The sequence below is a fragment of the Macaca mulatta genome, chromosome 6 (genome assembly GCF_049350105.2).
Source record: "Macaca mulatta isolate MMU2019108-1 chromosome 6, T2T-MMU8v2.0, whole genome shotgun sequence".
Taxonomy (NCBI): Eukaryota; Metazoa; Chordata; class Mammalia; order Primates; family Cercopithecidae; genus Macaca; species Macaca mulatta.
Window position 1 is genome coordinate 8,440,804 of NC_133411.1, and position 19,142 is coordinate 8,459,945.

Sequence of the window (19,142 nt, forward strand, 5' to 3'; positions counted from 1 at the left end):
TGAACCTCCTCACATGTTGGGGCTTTAAAGATACAGCTGTATCAGGCCGGGTGTGGTGGCTCACACCTGTAATTCCAGCACTTTGGGAGGCCAAGGAGGGCAGATCATGAGATTAGGAGATCGAGACCATCTTGACTAACATGGTGAAACCACATCTCTACTAAAAATACAAAAAAATTAGCCAGGCGTGGTGGTGTACACTTGCAGTCCCAGCTACTTGGGAGACTGAGACAGGAGAATCACTTGAACCCAGGAGGTGGAGGTTGCAGTGAACTGACTCCAGCTTGGGCAACAGAGTGAGACTCCATCTAAAAAATACAGCTGTATCAAATCTGCTTGTGCTTTAGCCATCTGAGAGGTGAGAATCTTCTGTTTTTGTTATTTGCAACCAATTCTTAAATAAGTGAGTAACAATGTCAAATCAAAATAATCATAGCATATTATTAAAACATTATGAAAATATGTAGAGATATTAAATTTATTTAAGATATAAGCTTATGTAGCAATATTTACATGGACATCACCATTTCTTCCTATATCCAAACCAGAAAACTCATAGAGTTGAGTTAATCGAAAATACAGAATTTAAATCTTCATTATTCTCTTCAAAGTAAGGAATTAAAAAAGAATAATCCTGTGATTCCCTCTCTTTACTAATTTATAGTATACTGCATGATGAACACATTTGACTCTCAAGTCAGCAAGGAATGAAAGAGATTAAGCAATTTCATTAGTTATCTAACTCTAAAATGTATGATGTGTTTATAATGATTCAGGATGCTGATACAGTGCAAACACGTTCTTACCACGGCCAAAGCTAAATTGGTTGGGGAGAAATTGTGGATGATCATGAGTAAAATATTTCTTCTTTCATGCTTAAAGATGACGGAGAAAGAGAAAAAACTGTAAAGGCAGCAAGATCATCGTCTTGCACTTAATAACATTGAAAAGGTTCGACTGCTGCTTCCAGTGGAACTCAAAATGAAGAAGTTATTTGTATCTTATTTTTCTTTAGCTTTTTTACCCCATACCATGCAGAGGTGTCTGCCACAGGGGAATGTCCAATGAGTCATCTTGTTATGTTGCAGAACACAGAAGGCTTCTCTAGATTTTTATTAATGGTTTTTGAGAAATAAAAGAGCGACATTCCTGATTCTTTCATTACTTCCTCACTGAGAGAGTTAACACATTTAATTTCTGCTTGACAGCTGGGCATGGATTAAGTCTGTTAAGCAGTTAATCCCTTATCTTTCAAACGTAGAGATTTCACCAATGGCATCTCAAAGACGTGCTTACAAGGCAATGTATATTTCTGAGTTACTTACTGAACTGGAACTTGGTTTCCCGAAGGCTGTTACCAGGTGTTTTACCAGGTGACCCATGTCAAAAACAACTTACTTCTCCTTAATTCACAGTAAGCACTTGAAGCAATACCCTGCTTTTAAATGATATGTCTACATTGGCATGAATAATGAATATATTCTTGTTATTATTTCTAGTCCTTGACTTAACACCAGAATGCTTTCTTTATTGTTTTGAAGATCTTAAAAATATATTATAAATGGAACCCATAGTCCTTTCAGAAAATGTGGAAAGTCAAAAAACAAAAAAATTGTACACATAAGTAAAGTCACCAATACTTCCACCATCCACAGTTTATCACTGATAAGGTTTGCTTGTGTGCTTACCTTAAACTTTTGAAATAATGAGTGATCAATATTCTAACTATTCATTTAATGCTATAGAATAATTTTCCCAACTTTTTTGAAAACACAAACATTAGGGATAGCTTAGTTTATGTGCTCAATCTCATACTATCCTTTTAGATACTGAGTAACCCCTAAATGTGTGTACCTTGATTGCACTTGTACGAATTTCAGCAATCGTGCTGATTTCCAGTAGCTATGTTATATATGTTATATGTTATATGTTATATATGTTATGTGTTATATATGTTATATGTTATATATGTTATGTATGTTATATGTTATATGTTATATATGTTATATGTTATGTGTGTTATATGTTATATGATTCATGTGAATACAATTCAGTGATATCTTCACCGAGCAGAAAACAATGTCCTCTGGCCTCCTACAGTTCCTAGGGTACCGGCCCCAAGCCAGCTCACCCATCCGCAGCACCACTAAATATCTAATGCCCTGAAATACCAGTTCCTATGGAAACCTCACCAAATGGACAGTGAAATAGGAGGATAATTAATTAAATATTTTAATTCTCTGATGCCTGAGATTTTCTAAATACATTTCCTCTTTTGTTTTGTTCTAGAGTGAATTCTTTTAGTGCTCGAGACTACATTGATTTATGTGGCTAATGTATATAGGCACGCACATCCAATTCCGAGTCTCTATCAGGAAATACACAAAATGTATACTACATTCCTTGTCTCATAGATGTAGCTTGATTTTTTTTTTTTTTATTTCTAGTTTTATTATAGTAGCAGTTCCCCATTGGCCTTCAGCAGGAAATGACAGCGTACTTTTAAAATAACTTTATGTGTTAAAAGGATTTGGGTTGAGATAATTTAGAATTAAGAAGGAATAAACATATTTTGTAAATGTAATGTTCCAAAAGCCATCTTTGGATCCCAGCCGAAAAGACTCTGATTCTTATCACAAGCACTCTTTTCTTTTTTTTTCTTTTCTTTTTCTTTCTTTCTTTCTTGCTTTCTTCTTTCATTCTTTCTTCTTTCTTTTTCTTTCTTTCTTTTTTTCTTTTCAATCCTGAGATAATAGCTTTCCATCTTGCTGGTCTTGGGATGCAGGTTCTATCAACTTTAAAGACAGGATTCCAAAATACAGTTGGTTTGAAATATTCAGGACAATGACCCTGCAAGACCAGTAAGAACTGGCCTGGGTCTTCCTTGCCCTGCAGAGGATGTGGCTGGATACATCAGAATGATAGCTTCAAGGGCATGAGCCTACCTGGCTCATTCTCTGTATTTCTCTGATAAGGGTGGGGCAGGAGAGGAAGTCAGATCAACAAAACCTACCGTTGTCAGGTCATGAGCTACTGCTAGATGCTTCATGTACCCATGAACTCACTTTATCAAACACACCCACTTATAACTGAGGTTCAAAGAAGTTAAGACATGGCCCCAGGCCGTTACAAAGAGTGAAGCAGCATCAAGGGGGTGATCTTCTCCCACTTCCTAATCACTGTCATCTCCCTACATTCTTGCAAAATTTTCTTTTCTCCCCAATTGTCAGTAGTTCTATGCAAATTATTCTCAGGAAGCAATAGTTACATATATACACTGCAGACACAAAAATATTGGCCAGCCATATGCAGACAGCATAGCCCTATTAAGAAAGGGCGCTATTCAAATATCTTGCAGAAAATCTATCTAGTAAATGTTCACTGAGGATCATGTTTCATGAAATAGAATGACTGGTGAGCTGACTGCTGCATCTGCCTGGACAGCTTCTTCTCTCACTCAGCCATGGGGTGTCTTTCTCGCTGCCCCTTGGCGGCATTCAAGAAGCATATGATGAATCATGTTCTTTTCCATCATTTCAGGGCTGATATTAGTCAACAAATAATTCAGTTGGAACTGAGTGCTAACACTGCAGGCCCAAGTTTATGAAGACACAAGAGTAAGTTCTGACCTACAATTGGAATGATATCTTATGGGAGGCTCCATGGTTCAGACTGAAGTGCAAATAAGACGAGTTTCATCTCGTTTCATCCCATTTTCATAACAGCGTAAATTCATATCTTAATAACTTCAATTTTCTCAAATATGTATTGTCTTGGTCATAAAGGTAACAATGAAAATATGTTACTGGATTTGACACAGAAAAACAAATCTAAGTAACTGCAGCATTAGTTGTAGGTTACATGCAAAGAGAGACACTGTTCATTTTCTAGTAAAGTGTAGGAATTCATATTGCTTTCATTGGACACTTTCTAGGTTCTCTGTTTTTCCTAAGTTAGGTAAGGCAACTAAACCCACCACTCCAGGGAGATGAATGACAATCATTTTAATAGGGGAGTATATGCTTGAGCTTGGAGTTCTCTAAAGTGCTCAAAGTGAACAGGAAGTAATTATAATGGGCTGCAAGTACACTCAGGCAACTTACAAAATGCTGTGAAAACACACTATAGCTATTATATGAGAAGATTTACTGCATGGTCCTTCAAACTTCAAACTTCTAACAAATTAACAAATAACATGTGTTTTTTTGTTTTGTTTTGTTTTGTTTTTTTTGAGACAGAGTCTAGCTCTGTTGCCCAGGCTGGAGTGCAGTGGCACGATCTCGGCTCACTGCAAGCTCCGCCTCCTGGGTTCATACCATTCTCCTGCCTCAGCCTCCCAAGTAGCTGGGACTACAGGCCCCCGCCACCACGCCCGGCTAATTTTTTGTATTTTTAGTAGAGACGGAGTTTCACCGTGTTAGCCAGGATAGTCTCGATCTCCTGACCTCGTGATCCACCCACCTCGGCCTCCCAAAGTGCTGGGATTACAGGCGTGAGCCACCACACCCAGCCACAAATAACATTCTTTAAGAAAGAAGAACGTCAGGAAGACAGTTCATGTATGATTTAGGTAAACATTATCAAATGCATGTACACAAATGCACACAAAAATCTTTGCACAACATATGAGATGAGTAGATAAAACCACAGAGGAAATGCACGCCTGTACTCACAACTGCCATTCTGTGGGAGGTCTTCAAGGAAAATGACCATCAAAGAACTACTTGGATGAGCCCTGAGAACACCGTTCCTCCTCTCAGGAATGAGTGGGGAAGCTCAGTACTGTGTGTAAGCTCCTCTTCCAAGGCAGAGTCACGAATGGGCAGCCGTGGACACTCATTCTGGTTCACCATGTGTCTATGTTCCACTGGAGGATCCGTGGCCTCAGGGGCATCTGGACAGCACTCGGGATGGGAGAGAGTGGCTCTGTGTCCCAGGAAAGGAAGAGGGTAGAGGCCTTTAGAGTTTGCTGTACCTAGGGGCTTATGTGAAGCACGTTCTCCCACTCACAGCCTCTAGCTGACCTAGGTTTCTGAGGCTCCCAAGAACAAAACCTCTGAAAAGAATGGGGCCCTATCCTCAGGATTCTGAGATTCTGGAAGGTAACCATACTGAGATGGAGAAGAGGCATGGGAAGGAAAGAGAATAAATCAGAAAGTGAGAGAAATACTCTATAGGATTGAAGTTTAATGAATTGTGGTATGCACTTACTAGAGACCTATGACTTTATTATGTGAATAACTTATACTTTAGGCCATTACCTAGCACAACTAAATTAAACATTTATTTCAAGACGAGATTTGTTGGATGAATATTTAATGATAGGAGCTTTATTACTGAAAATTGCTATTACATCATTTTTGATCAACACTGATGTTTTAGCTTTATATATATTACTTTTTCATTTATTTTGGTATCTATTAGAAAGATGTATTTTTATTTTCACACATTGTATATTAAACTGAACATTTTATATGTTCCTACTCTCTATTTTTTATTTTCGTAGAGATGGAGTCTCCCCATCTTGCCCAGGCTGGTCTCGAACTCCTGGCCTCAATAAATTCTCCCACTATGGCCTCCCAAAGAGTTGGGATTAGAGATGTGAGCCACTGTGCCAGGCCCTCAGATATTCCTATTCTTGACAGTGGTTTCACTATTAATTTCCTATCCATACTATAACTTGATTTCAGACCAGAGTTTCCAACCAGAAGTTAAAATGTCATATTGAACTATTTTCAACACAAATATTTGTGAAACATAGGAAAAAAACATGGTTTAAGAAAGTTTGAAATGAATACATGTCCTAAAATGTAATTTTAAAATGTTTGATATTATATATACCACAGTCAAACTTGGTAGTCCTTTAAATGATATATTAATAATGTTGTTGTTTTAGAATAATTTTGGCTGAATTTATTTCTATGTAAATATTCCATCCTACAAAATACTTCTTCCTACTTTTCTTTTCGCATGCAGATATTAAGTGTGTAATGCAATGAGGATGGAGCAACATATACATCAATCAAGATAGAGAACATGTCTGTTACCCCAAAAAATTCTCTTACACCTGCTTCCAGGTGATGCTCCTGGCAACCACCAGTTTGGTTTGTAGCATCAAGACTTTACCTGTTCTTGAATTTCAATATATGGAAGCAAGCAGGAGCATAATTCAGCTTCTTTTATTCATAGTTCTTGAGAGTCATTCATGCTGTTGTTTGTATCAGTAGTCCATGTATTTTTTTAAACTAGTGAATCATATTCCAGTGTATAAACATACCACAACTTCTTACATTATTCTTCTGTTGATGGACACATGGCCTTTTCCAGTTTTGGTTGTTATGGGAAAAGCAAATGTAAACATTCTTAAGACTTTTTGTGGGCATTATTGTTTGTTTTTGGTAAATACCTGCTAATAGTGGAATTGCTGGATCTTAGGGTTGGTGTAAGTTTACTTTTATCAGAAACTGCTGAACTGCTTTCCAAAGTAACAGTTTGCATGTATGAATCTTAATTGCTCCACAACCACTCCAACATTGGGTGGTATTGATCTATTTAATGTTAGCCATTGGAGTAGTATGAAATGCTTATTGTGAATGTAATTTTGGTTTAGCTCATGAGCAATGATATTGACCATATTTTCATGTGCTTAGTGGCCATTGTTATATTTTCTTTTTGAAATATATGTCTAAGTATTTTGTCTATTTAATTTTGAATTTTTTTTTCTTTTTATTGAGCTTTAAGAATTATATTAGTTCTGGATCTATGACAATCCTCAAATATACATATTCTGAATATTTTCTTTTATCATGTGGTTTACATTATCACTTGTTTAATCATATATTATGAACAGAATTTTTTAAAAATCACATCCAATTAATCACATTTTTTCTTTTATGCTGAGTCCATTTTGTGGACTAAATATCACTGCTACACCAAAGTCCTGAGGTTATGCTCTAATATACTTTAGCTGCTCTCAAATGTTAACTTTTACATTTAGGGCAGCGATCCATCTTAAATTAATGTTTTTGTGATTTGTTATGTATTCTTGACAAAATGAGCCTTTTAATATATTTTTAAGTCCTTTGTAATCTCTGGTAATATTTCCAATCTTGAATTCAATTTCATCTGATATTAATCCAATTCTACCAGCTTCCTTATTCTTACTTTTGTATGCTATATCTTTCCTCCATCTTTACACAGTTCTTTATCTGAGACTTTATATTATGTTGCTGAACCTGATTTTTTTATCTCATCTTCTAGTCTCTGCTTTTTAACTGGAGTTTTCAGTCTATTTATATTTAAGGCAATTACTGATATGATTGGTTATAGTTCTTCCACCTTGCAATGCATTTTCATTTTGTCTCATGTGTCTATTATTCCTTTGTTTCTCCCTACCTGTAAAACTTTGGGTTAGATTATTGTTATTAGAATTCCAATTCAATACTTTGATTGAATTTTGTTTCAATATTTAAACTGAAATCTGTACTTTCACTGAATTAAAAGTAGGACAGTAGAAATAGTCCAAACCAAATGAGAAAAATAATTTAAATTATACTTTTTTAGTTGTACATTATATTTCTTCGTAGTGGTTATTTTAGGAATTAAAGTATGCATTCTTAATTTATCACTATCTACTTAAAACTATAAATATTACTTCACATACAGTATAAAAGCTGTCAGTGTATAAATTAACCTATCCACCTGTGTTTTGCTAGTGTCATAATTTTATAAAGTATTTGCTATAAATTTCACATTGCAATTAAATCATCTTTGCATTAAATATTTAGTTTTCTTTTAGATAAAATAATAGAGGAAAAATGTCATCTTTTACATATGCCCACATATTTCTTATTTTATTTTTATATTTTTGAGGCAGTCTCTCACTGTGGCCCATGCTGGAGTGCAGTGGTGCAATCTCAGCTCATTGCAACCTTTGCCTCCTGGGTTCAAGAGGTTCTCGTGCCCCAGCCTCTTGAGTAGCTGGGATTACAAGCGTGTGCCACCACACGTGGTTAATTTTGGTATTTTTAGAACAGATGGGGTTTTGCGATGTTGGCCAGCCTGGTCTCAAACTCCTGGCCTCAAGTGATCCACCCCTCATGACCTCCCAAAGTTCTGGGATTACAGGCTTGAGCCACCCTGCCAGTTGCTTCTACCTACATATTTCTATTCTTTTCTGTAGATGTACATTTCCATCTGGTATCATTTTCCTTCATGCTGAAAATGTTTTGTGGTACAGGTCTACTGGTGATTAATCTTTTTCAGATTTTATTTATCTTAAAAGTCTTCATTTCAGATTCATGTTTTGCTTGATATAGACTTCTCAGTTAATGAGTCTGAGTCTGTGTGCATGTGTGTGTATGTGTGTATATGAGTATGGCATGCTGATTTCCAGAGTTGTGCATTATTTTCTGAACAGGGTTATTCCAAGATAGTCATTCTTCTTTCATAGAAATAACTCTTAGTGTACTATTTTTTAAAATATTGATAATTCAAGATAACATAAATGAACCTTTATTATTATGTTTCAAATTCATGTACCAGGCAGGTAGTAAAAAGAGAATTAAATGTATATTTGAAGCAAAAGTATATTTGTAAAAATATTACATTTACTAAATTATAATGCCAATAAAGATTGCCATTAAATTAATCCTTACACTGGAATTGATATCCAGTTAACAATAATTCTCATCATTATTTATATTGGCCTAAATTCATTTTATCTTTGCAAAATAAAATTATGGAATTCTAAAACCAATCATTAGTTGATAGGGAAGGTTGTCAACAGAAAAATATAATTCATAAATGCAAACATATTTTATTATCAAGTATCATAATACATCATTTAATTGGTTTCAGTTGAATAAAACAAGTTACCCCAGGTTTCTTGTAAGTATGAAAGAAAATAAAAATGTTATGACAATACACAATATGGGTGATCACTACTATTTGTTCATTTTCTCTAGTACTATTGGTGTCTTGATTCTATAATCCAAACTCAAATTAAAATGGATGCTTCACATTTTCTAAAAGTATTCTTTTTGGGGATTGAGGAGTGTTTCCTTGGGAAACAGCCTCACAGTGTTACACATATTATATCTGTATGATGGATAGATCCCATGAAAATATGTCAAGCTTCGCTGGCAGGCTAAAACATATGGTAAGGGTTAGACATTTACCATGTGTGAATTTTCTAAGAATAAGTGGTAATAAAACTAGATCTGCTGTCAGTCAGCTATTCTATATTCCAAAGGATAAGTATACATTAAATTCATGGTATTATATTCAGAATTTTAACATAAATAGCACTCCGATAGAGTAGCAGGATAATGTTTCTTGTTTGCTAATTTGTGGTGGTCACGCTTATTAGATTTGGTCCAAGTGTCTTAAAATATTGAAATCAGAAAATCAGAAGTCATCTTGTCCAGTCTATGTCCATCACAGATCTCATTCTTCACATTTACCAACTCCCCAGAGAATCTGTTATATCTTAAACAACTAGCAGAAGGAGAAAAGTTCTTTTATTGTACCAAGGTGTATTTCTCGTAATTTTCAAATTATCGTTTTCAATTTTATCTCATTGAATCTTCTCAGATAAGCTTCTTTCAGAGGTTAACTCAGAGCTCAATACCAGTTCCTACTGTATACCCACTATTTAGATAAATGATGAGATCACAAGCCAGAAAATATTTTAAAACAGCTCTTTAATTTTACAAAAAAAACCCCAGAAGTTTTTTAAAAAAATTTTCCTCGAAATCATGTGCCACTGTAACCCCAGAAGAGGTAAGGATATACATTGCTAAAAACAAAGAGAACACTAATTACTTTTTCATTTTAAAATCGACCTTCTTGACTCCTTTAGCAAAGTAATGATTGTCAAAGGCTTTGTCTGGAGAGAAATGACTGTTATAAATTTTTTATCTCCTCTGGGATGGACACAGCAGCTTGCCAGTTTCACCAGAAATTTTCTCTTTTTCCTTGATAACTCAACCAATATTGATTTTGTTTAGGCATCTGGTCAGCACAGGCTCTGGAGAGGTAGGCTCTAGAGAGTGAATCCTCGTGGATGTTGGCATTATGGTGATCTCATTTCTCTTCAGGTGACTGGTTGGAAGATATGTGCATGGCATTGTTCTGGCCAATGGCTACAGGGAGAATTCTGTCTAAAATGTCCTGGGGGCGAAAACCCTTTTGTTCTCATGCCCTTTCTATTCAGAATTCTGTTATGGGAGTACAGGACACTTCTTGCTGCAGTGGTTACCTTGTACCCAACAGGTGACAAATTTAGGGAAGAGTATTCATTGTGCCAAGGATGGTACAGCAAAGTGATAAATGGCCCTGGGAATATAGGACTTCATGAAGCCACCTCCAGACATCCTGTTGGATGAAATTATTAATTATCTAGATAATTGAGTCTTGGATGATCAGGAATCCTCTTCCTTGATGCTGAAAGCCATCCTAACCACTATTGCACTTTTAGCACTTCAAAAGGCAAGCCTGCAGACACAGATATAAGAATTTCATTGAATTCCAAGGACAGAGAAAAAGAACATACGAAGAATAGGAAGTGGAAAGCCCCAGACTGGGTAGTAAGAAGAAAGAAAGGAGGGAGAGCTACGGAGGATTTGGAAGGGGGTAAAGTGTTCTCATAGAACTTCTATAGGAGGAAGCAGACGTTAGAAAAATTTAGGACATGTGTGATAGTGAAAACATTCAACAATCGGTATGGCACGGGCACAGCCCTCAGCGTGGACTCCTGTCTTGCATTCACAAAGGGTGCTGTATCAGAGCAGCACCAATAGCGCCTGGAAGGCTAGCAGGGGGAGAATCCGTTCGCTCCTGAGAACCTGTCCCTCACCGCCACAACACACACACCGAATTTTCTGCCTCAAAAATCCCCGCATGCCTCTGAATGTCAGGAGGCCCTGAAGACAGCTGGGGTGAGAGCTGGCCATCTTGCCTGGGTCTATCAGGGTGCCAGGCAAAGTTACCTCAGTCAAGGGTGATGGAAAAGAGTCCGTGAGAGCTGATGGAAGTCCGGCAAGACTGGAGTGTCGCCAGACCCTGACTGGGGTGGCCACAAGTTACGCTGTCCATCAGCCAGTGCTAATGGAATGCCCAAGGCAGACACACCTGCGAAGCCACCGGCACAGTGAGCCTTTCTGACAAGTGAGGATCACAGAAGCCCCTGGGTCTGAAGCTAAGATTCCTCTTGCATATCGAATCTCCCCTTCCCCTGAATCCTAGGGGACACTTTGGTTAAGTTTGGGAAGGGTGGGCAGATCTTGAAACTGGAGCTGCTGCTGTCAGCTCAGAGATTGGATTATGTAAAGAGGTTATACAAATAGAAATATAAACCCATTATATAAATATAAATATAACCTTTTTATATAACCCAATCTCATAAAAATACAATCTGTAAAATTCAAGATAGTGTAAATAAACCTTTATTCATATTTTTCAATAATAATAATATAACCCAATCAATAATAATAATATATAATAATCAATAATAATAATATAACCCAATCTTACATAAATACAATCTGTATTCATACTGATATATATATATTATATATAATATATGTAAATATAACCCCTTTATATAACTTAAGCTTATATGATACTATCTGTAACACCATACATATGGGGTTATATAATTTATCTGTATATAAATTTGTATTTATATATAAATATATCTATACAAATTTATATAAATCTGTATATAAAGGGGTTACATAAATATTAATATTTATATAATATTTATATTATATATAAAGGGCATTATACATATATATATATATATATATATAAATAAGGGGTTATTTGTATATAAACATAACCCCTTTATATAACGCAATCTTATGTGATACACTCTGTAACCCTACTTACAGATTATATTAGTCTGTTCTCATGCAGCTGTGAAGAAATACCCGCGACCGGGTCATTGATGAAGGAAAGAGGTTCACTTGACTCACAGTCCCGCATGGCTGAGGAGGCCTCAGGAAACTTACAATCATGGTGGAAGGCAAAGGGGAAGCAAGGAACCTTCTTCACAAGGTGACAGGAGAGACAATGCGTGCCGAGTGAAGGGGAAAGCCCCTTGTAAAACCATCGGCTCTCATGAAAACTCACTCACTATCATGAGAACAGCATGGGGGAAAGCACCCCTGTGATTCAAGTACCTGCACTTGGTCCCACCCTTGCCACATGGGGATTATTAAAATTCAAGATGACATTTGGGTGGGGACACAGAGCCAAACCCTATTACAGATCCCGACTGATGGCAGGCACTGCACTCCAACAACTTCCTCTCCTCCCTACCTCAGAGATGGGGCTCTGTGAAAAGCTGAAATCACTTATAGAAAAATAAAGCTCAGCCGGGCGCGGTGGCTCAAGCCTGTAATCCCAGCACTTTGGGAGGCCGAGGCGGGCAGATCACAAGGTCAGGAGCTCGAGACCACAGTGAAACCCCGTCTCTACTAAAAATACAAAAAATTAGCCGGGCGCGGTGGCGGGCGCCTGTAGTCCCAGCTACTCAGGAGGCTGAGGCAGGAGAATGGCGGGAACCCAGGAGGCGGAGCTTGCAGTGAGCCGAGATCGCGCCACTGCACTCCAGCCTGGGCAACAGCGTGAGACTCCGTCTCAAAAAAAAAAAAAAAAGAAAAATAAAGCTCAGGTAAGCTCTACTTGAGAAGTGTATTGCTGGGAAGCATTTTTTTCTGAGTTACACCTCGAAAGAAACCTCCATCAGGCACACTGTGCAACATAGAGATTCTGAGCCCAGGTTCTGCTTGGTTACTCGTATTGCCGTGGTCTTAGTTTCCCACCATCATTTCTTAGAGTTCATTTCTGAAATTAAATACACATTCTAAAATAATCAAGTCTAGATTTTGTATGTGCTCATTAATCATTTTTAAATTTGCTATGTTTTAATTATCTTTAGTTGCTTACTCCCTACTCCCACTATTATTTAATTGAAATTTATATTCCACCTATTTTTAAACCAGTTGGAATTATCTTTTTAATTAAGCACTATTTGAAATAGAACAATCAGAGGACTGCCATTAATCCACTAATCCTTCTTGGGAATTGGGTAGGGTATCGATCAATCATTAGTCAATTAAAAAAACAGAAAAGCTTCCAGATGGCTAAAAGAAGCTACAAAACTCAAAGGATTACAGGATTACATATGTATTACAGTAAAAATAAGTAAATTAATTAAACAAGATCATGAATGTGGAGTATCCAGTTGTCTGAGCAGCTTGAACAGTGTGGATCTTTCCCTAAAGGTCTTATACTATAAGACCTTGTGTAAGAATATGATAAATTATTCTGGAGCAATGATCATAAAGAAGGTAAATAAGCACGAGTAATCATCTTTTAAATGCTTTAAAACATTTTAGACATTTCAAAGGTTTATGCATCTAACAATCACTGGATTGAAAGTGTTGAGTGGAACCAGTATCCTTTCTGCTTCTGGTTATGGCAACCTATTTAATAAGAAACATACCTGGACGATAGCAGTTCAGCATTTCTTAATACAAATCTCCATGGTTATTTGTCTTGCTCTGTTGCCTAGGCTAGAATGCAGTGGTGTGATCTCGGCTCACTGCAGCATTGACCTCCTGGGCTCAAGCTATCCTCCCACCTCAGCCTTCAGAGTAGCTGGGACTACAGGCGTGCATCATCATACTCGGCTAAGTTTTGTGGGTATTTGTGTAGAGATGGGGTTTCACCATGTTTCTCAGGCTGGTTTCGATCTCCTGGGCTCAAGCTGTCCGCCCACCTCACCCACCAAAAGTGTTGGGATTACAGGCGTTGAGTCACCTCGCCCAGCCTAAGAGCCCATTCTTAAACTCTGGGCTCTAAAAGAAGTCTAAGTACCAGGCTAAGTACAAAAATCATTTTATAAATTCCATTTTGCCCTTTTGTTTAGATGTAATTCACTGAAACACGACCGATAGACCCTGAAGAAGAAAAGGGCCGAATATTATTTGGGTCAAGAATACTTTACTCGCAGGAAGCAAAAACATTCTGAAAGGTTCCCAATGAAAGAAGACATCTGATGGGCAATGTATGAATCACTGGACTAATCTGATTTTGTTATGCACTTACACCTGTGATTCCTGATGTCAAACTTCGCAAGTCCTTTATGCCTTGAATTTTCCTATAAAACACCATTGAAAAAGGCAAAGAAGACGGCTAGTGGATGCTTTTCTACACCGTCAATGTAGAGGGTTGGCAACAAGGACTTACAACTTACATTTGTAAAATTTTGTCCCAAACAGACATAATTGTATTATGTGCAAATTTAAAGACGAAATATAATTACATACTTTTCTCTTCATATAAAAAAGTAAATGCAACCCTGTAACAATACATAATTACAAACTGTATATCTTAAGAGTAGATACTTTGCACTCTAATGAAACTTGATATAACGTAATTTGAATTAACACTGAGCAACCTCCAAGCCTGATATATATTTTCTATATTTTAATCTAGATATTTTAATATTAATATCTTTAAGATTTCTAAGTGTATATGTTCTAAATGTTTAAGATAAGTCTTCCATTTGTTGGCTCCTTGGAAGAATATATTTAGTAGAACAGCTCCCTGCAGCAGGGAGACAGATTTTTTTCCCCATGTATTAGTTATTAGACTATAATGCAATAACGAGGGTCTCGGTTGAAGATTGCTTTTTTATTCCTTTTGCCTGCTGAGCATGAAAATGTCTTCAACGTTTCTCAGTAACAATGTAAATACAGCTTGTCTTGATAGAGTTCGCACATTAACCATATATGGTCATTTGGAGGCAATTGGCCACAGGAGCCCAGCAACCTTCCCTAAACATTGTCCCAGGCACCAGGTTGCACTGAAATAAGAGCTGAGAGAAGTACATTTCAGGTGGCTTATGTGCAGGAAAAAGCAGATTCTGTCTCTTTCAGGAAGGTTCAATTGATTATTCATTTGAAATACCAATTATTACTCTGACAGTATTTTCTTAACTAGTTTTTATGTAAAAATTTTGTCACTATTTATCTATGTATTCATTTTATTTAAAAAATCCCAGTGTTTAGAATTCCTTGCTCATAGTGATATAAATGATCATGCTTTTTAAATAATAAAGGACAAAACGAGCCTGCATGCTAGTCATCGTCATAATGCATTACTAAAAAGATGTACTCTCAACATGTCTTTTACTTAACCCTCCCAATACTCAAAATACTGCTTAACAGTAGTGGCTTGCTATTTTAGGACAGTGATCAGGATTGAAATAGTGTTATAATCAGCTAATGGCGCGGAGAGTGGGTGAAGGAGGGAGGTCAAGGAGAGCCCCAAATGTAGACGATGAGAATCAGCTCTCTGCACAAGGGAAGTGGAGGGTGGTGGGTAGGTGAGAGTTGGTGTGAAGGGGTGTGGGTGAAGGGTGCCATTGCAGACAAAGGAAGAAACAGGGATATAGGTCCAGAAATGGTGGGAGTGGGGTGTGGCAGAACCTCAGGGGGCTCCCTGCAATTATTTCTGCAGCCTAAAGCAAGAGCTATAATGGCATTAGAGGGCAAAGCCGGGCAGCTGCAAGCAGGAAGGAGATGGTGGGGGAAGAAACTGCGAGAGACTTGAGAAAATACTGGGTAACATTGACAGGAAAAATAGTTGTTTGGATGTGGGCCAGTGACAGAGTAAGAGTAGGACAATCCAAGCCTCCTGGAGCCAGGAGAAGGTTCGTTAGGTTGGGACATTGAGTTCAGTTTCAGACTCATCACTGATGAGAGCTGAGGGTGTAGCTGGGATACTATTTGGAAGAGAATCGCACAGCAACTTAGGTGTGAAGATATTCATATGTATTGCATGCTGCAGCACTCAAATATGCTACTTAACATATTTATTATGGTTTCTTTTTGAAGTCTTCCATTTAATAGCAAAAAATCCTGGATTTATTAGAGGGAATCTGTAACTCAGTCCATGAACATGGGGCCTTATAGCATTTGAAATTAAATTTAGAAATATATCACATTTTCCACAAATGCTAGGCATAATGAACAAACAAAATCTAGCAAACAACAAGCCTATTCTGAGCCGTCGTTGTTCTTCATTCTACCCCCTACACTGGTCTTCACACTTGTCAATCAGTGTGGCCATGCAGGGAGCTCACATATTATACTGCATCCTACCTCCGCCTTCTTGCTGTCAGTGTTTCAACACAGTGAAGCTGCAAAGAGGAGGAAGTTCTTTTTTTTTTTTTTTTTTTTTTTAGATGGAGCCTCACTATGTCACCCAGGTTGGAGTGCAGTGGCGTGATCTCGGCTCACTGCAACCTCCACCTCCTGGGTTCAAATGATTCTCCTGCCTCAGCCTCCCGAGTAGCTGGGATTACAGGCCCCTGCCACCACGCTTGGCTAACTTTTTGTATTTTTTTTAGTAGAAATGGGGTTTCACTATGTTGGCCAGGTTGGTCTTGAACTCCTGATCTTGTGATCTACCTGCCTCAGCCTCCCAAAGTGCTGAGTTTACAGATGTGAGCCGCTGCGCCTCAACGAGGATGAAGTTTTAAATTATCACTTTATATATCCTGAGAGACCTCACTGATATTGCTCAAGATGTGTTACTGGGAACACACAACACGTTTTGCCCAAAATGTGTTGCTGGGAACTCAGTACTAGATGCCATTTTTCTTGATTAAAAACCAACCTCAGTGATATTTTCTCCAGATAATCTCTTTTCCTGGACACATTTATTTTATCATTATTTCTTTATATCTCATCTTCTATGTGCTACTGTTATCCTTTGCTCTGTTGGTCAAGTGGAATTGGTAGCAATAGGTGTTCAATCTTTCATGACAACTTTGCCACTTTGAAATTTGAAAACACTGTGAGGTTTTTAAAGATATAGTGGAGGGTACTGCTTAATAGAGTATTAATAGCAAACATATAAAGACAACCCCTTCAGGACCTGGAAATATTTTTGTCAAATGAAGTTTTGCTTAAAGTAATATATTGCCATTATTCGTCAATTGAACTCAGTTTTTAAAAGAATGAAGTTGTCTGCGTCTTTCTTGATTTATTCATTCATTCATATAGCGCATACTTATTAAGCACTTATTATGTGTTTTGCCAATTTCAGGTAATAGGAACATAATGAACAAAAGAAACAAAATATTTTGCCTTGACAGAACTTACCTTTTAGTAAGGGAACACAGGCCATATTAATACAAAAGTAAGATTTGTGGGTATTTACTAATTGTTATGACACACCACTAATACATTTTTTTCTTGCTTTATACCAAAGGAAATAGTACTATTAAATAATTAGACAAAATTCAACAATCTTCTTGGTGCAGTTCAATTTTATTTTATTTATATATTTTTTAATTGAATGCAAACAATTTTTTTCCTTTCAGTCTGAAAATATTGATTAAAATCCATCCCTTTACCCAGCAGTGGTACAAACATGTTTGAAAGAGTCTTAGAAAAATTCATCCATTTTTTATTTTCCTACTTCAAAAATAAATCAGCTGAAGCTTGGAGATCTTATGTGACTTCTCCAAGGATGTATAGTTGATATCAGAGATGGAAGAAAATCCAGTACATTAAGGAAGCAATTCTGAGAATATTTATAATTACTTCACTATAGAGTGGAATAAGACTAGAAGTGAACTTGATTTATTTTCAGATTTAAAAAAAATCATGAATCAAAATGTGAAGTGGCTTAAAATCAAATGTTGGTTGAATTGAGTGGGAAAGGTGAAATGGGACAAAAATATGCATGAACTATATCTCAGCATTGTTCCATAGATGCCATGTCTTGTCCCTTGATATGCATTTTTTTTAAATTTTAGAGCATAATTAAGTTACTCCTTAATGACTATTTTAAGGGACACCTACAAGGGTATAAAAATAAAAGCCGAGGTATCCGAACTACCCATTTCCGTAAGCTTGCTAAATAAGCCCCTCTTCCTGCACCTCTCTAGGCAACTGATCCTGAGCACACGTCTCCACGGCGGCATGAGTCATTGCTTTTTAGATCACACTCTCCGTGCAAGAGCCGAGAAATCGATATCTCTCACAAGGTTGCAGACGTGCTGGAAACTGATTAGTCATTAACCTATTGTCACTCCTCTCAGCGCCCATGAAAGGAGCTGCAGCATGTCCATGGATTTTGAAAGAGTATCAGGAGTAAACTTCTCCACGGCAGTGGGCATTTGTGAAAGGTCTGTTCTGGAATACCAGTACCATCTTCTCACATGTTAAGGGGCAAAAATCTCAGTGAGTCACCCCAAATCAGGTTTTACAGATGATTTTTTGAAATATTGATTCTGGTATCGTCCCTGAAAATTTAATTGATCAAATAAGCCCATAAAGTAGGGTCTTTTCAAGGCATGTAAGGACCATCTGGCACCGGATGGACAAGAAAATGAACATATTTAATGTTACAGTCAGCAACGTTTTGTTGATGCTTTGGAAACTGAACTGCAAAGAAGTGCTTAAATGAACTGAAAGAGTTAATTTGACTTCTAAGAGCCATAAACTGGCTTGGGTTGGGTGGATTCTATATTCCCAGACTCTGGTTCAATAAAAACGTAAATGTTATCTGGGTACACAAAGCATATTTCATGGTGATAATGAATCTGTTGACATACTGTTCATACTTTATTATATAAATTTTAGTAATGTATTTGCCAGAGAGAAAAATGAATACACGGGGAAAGACTCCGTGCTCAGCTCTGCAACCTGCCCCGGGTTGGCTGGCACACGTCCGCTTCTGTCCTTGGCGCAGTTTGCTGGGCTGCCTTGATTTAATCAATCAGAACCCTGTGGATGTTGAGAGGAACACGACGGCGTCATTGACTGAGCTAATCTAACTGGATTTGAAATAGGAGCTAGAAGATGGGTTATTTTTAAACCAAAACCCGCTGATGCATAAAACTATCCTGCAGCGTGATTGCTTAGATTTATAATCGATTGGGTGTATCTTAGTGTGTATGTAATCCATGAGCGGTGACCAGACTAGGAGGGGATAGGTGGCTTGCGTTCACAGGCAGAGGAGGCCTTGTGCTTTGGCTGGCCTGCCATAGGCTCTGCCTGCACACCCAGACTGGAGTGCTGTTTAGTGTGACCTGTTACCAGGACAGTCTTTCT

At 37.4% G+C, this 19,142-nt stretch overlaps 1 long non-coding RNA gene across 1 annotated transcript; it reads left to right on the forward strand.

Annotated features, from left to right (window-relative positions):
- Window positions 1-5: 5 nt before the first annotated feature.
- On the forward strand, window positions 6-18,590 carry LOC144341217 (uncharacterized). The gene is made up of 4 exons (XR_013418093.1): window positions 6-358; window positions 5,977-6,077; window positions 13,583-13,709; window positions 17,975-18,590. It is a non-coding gene; the product is annotated as an uncharacterized LOC144341217 (long non-coding RNA).
- Window positions 18,591-19,142: the final 552 nt, after the last annotated feature.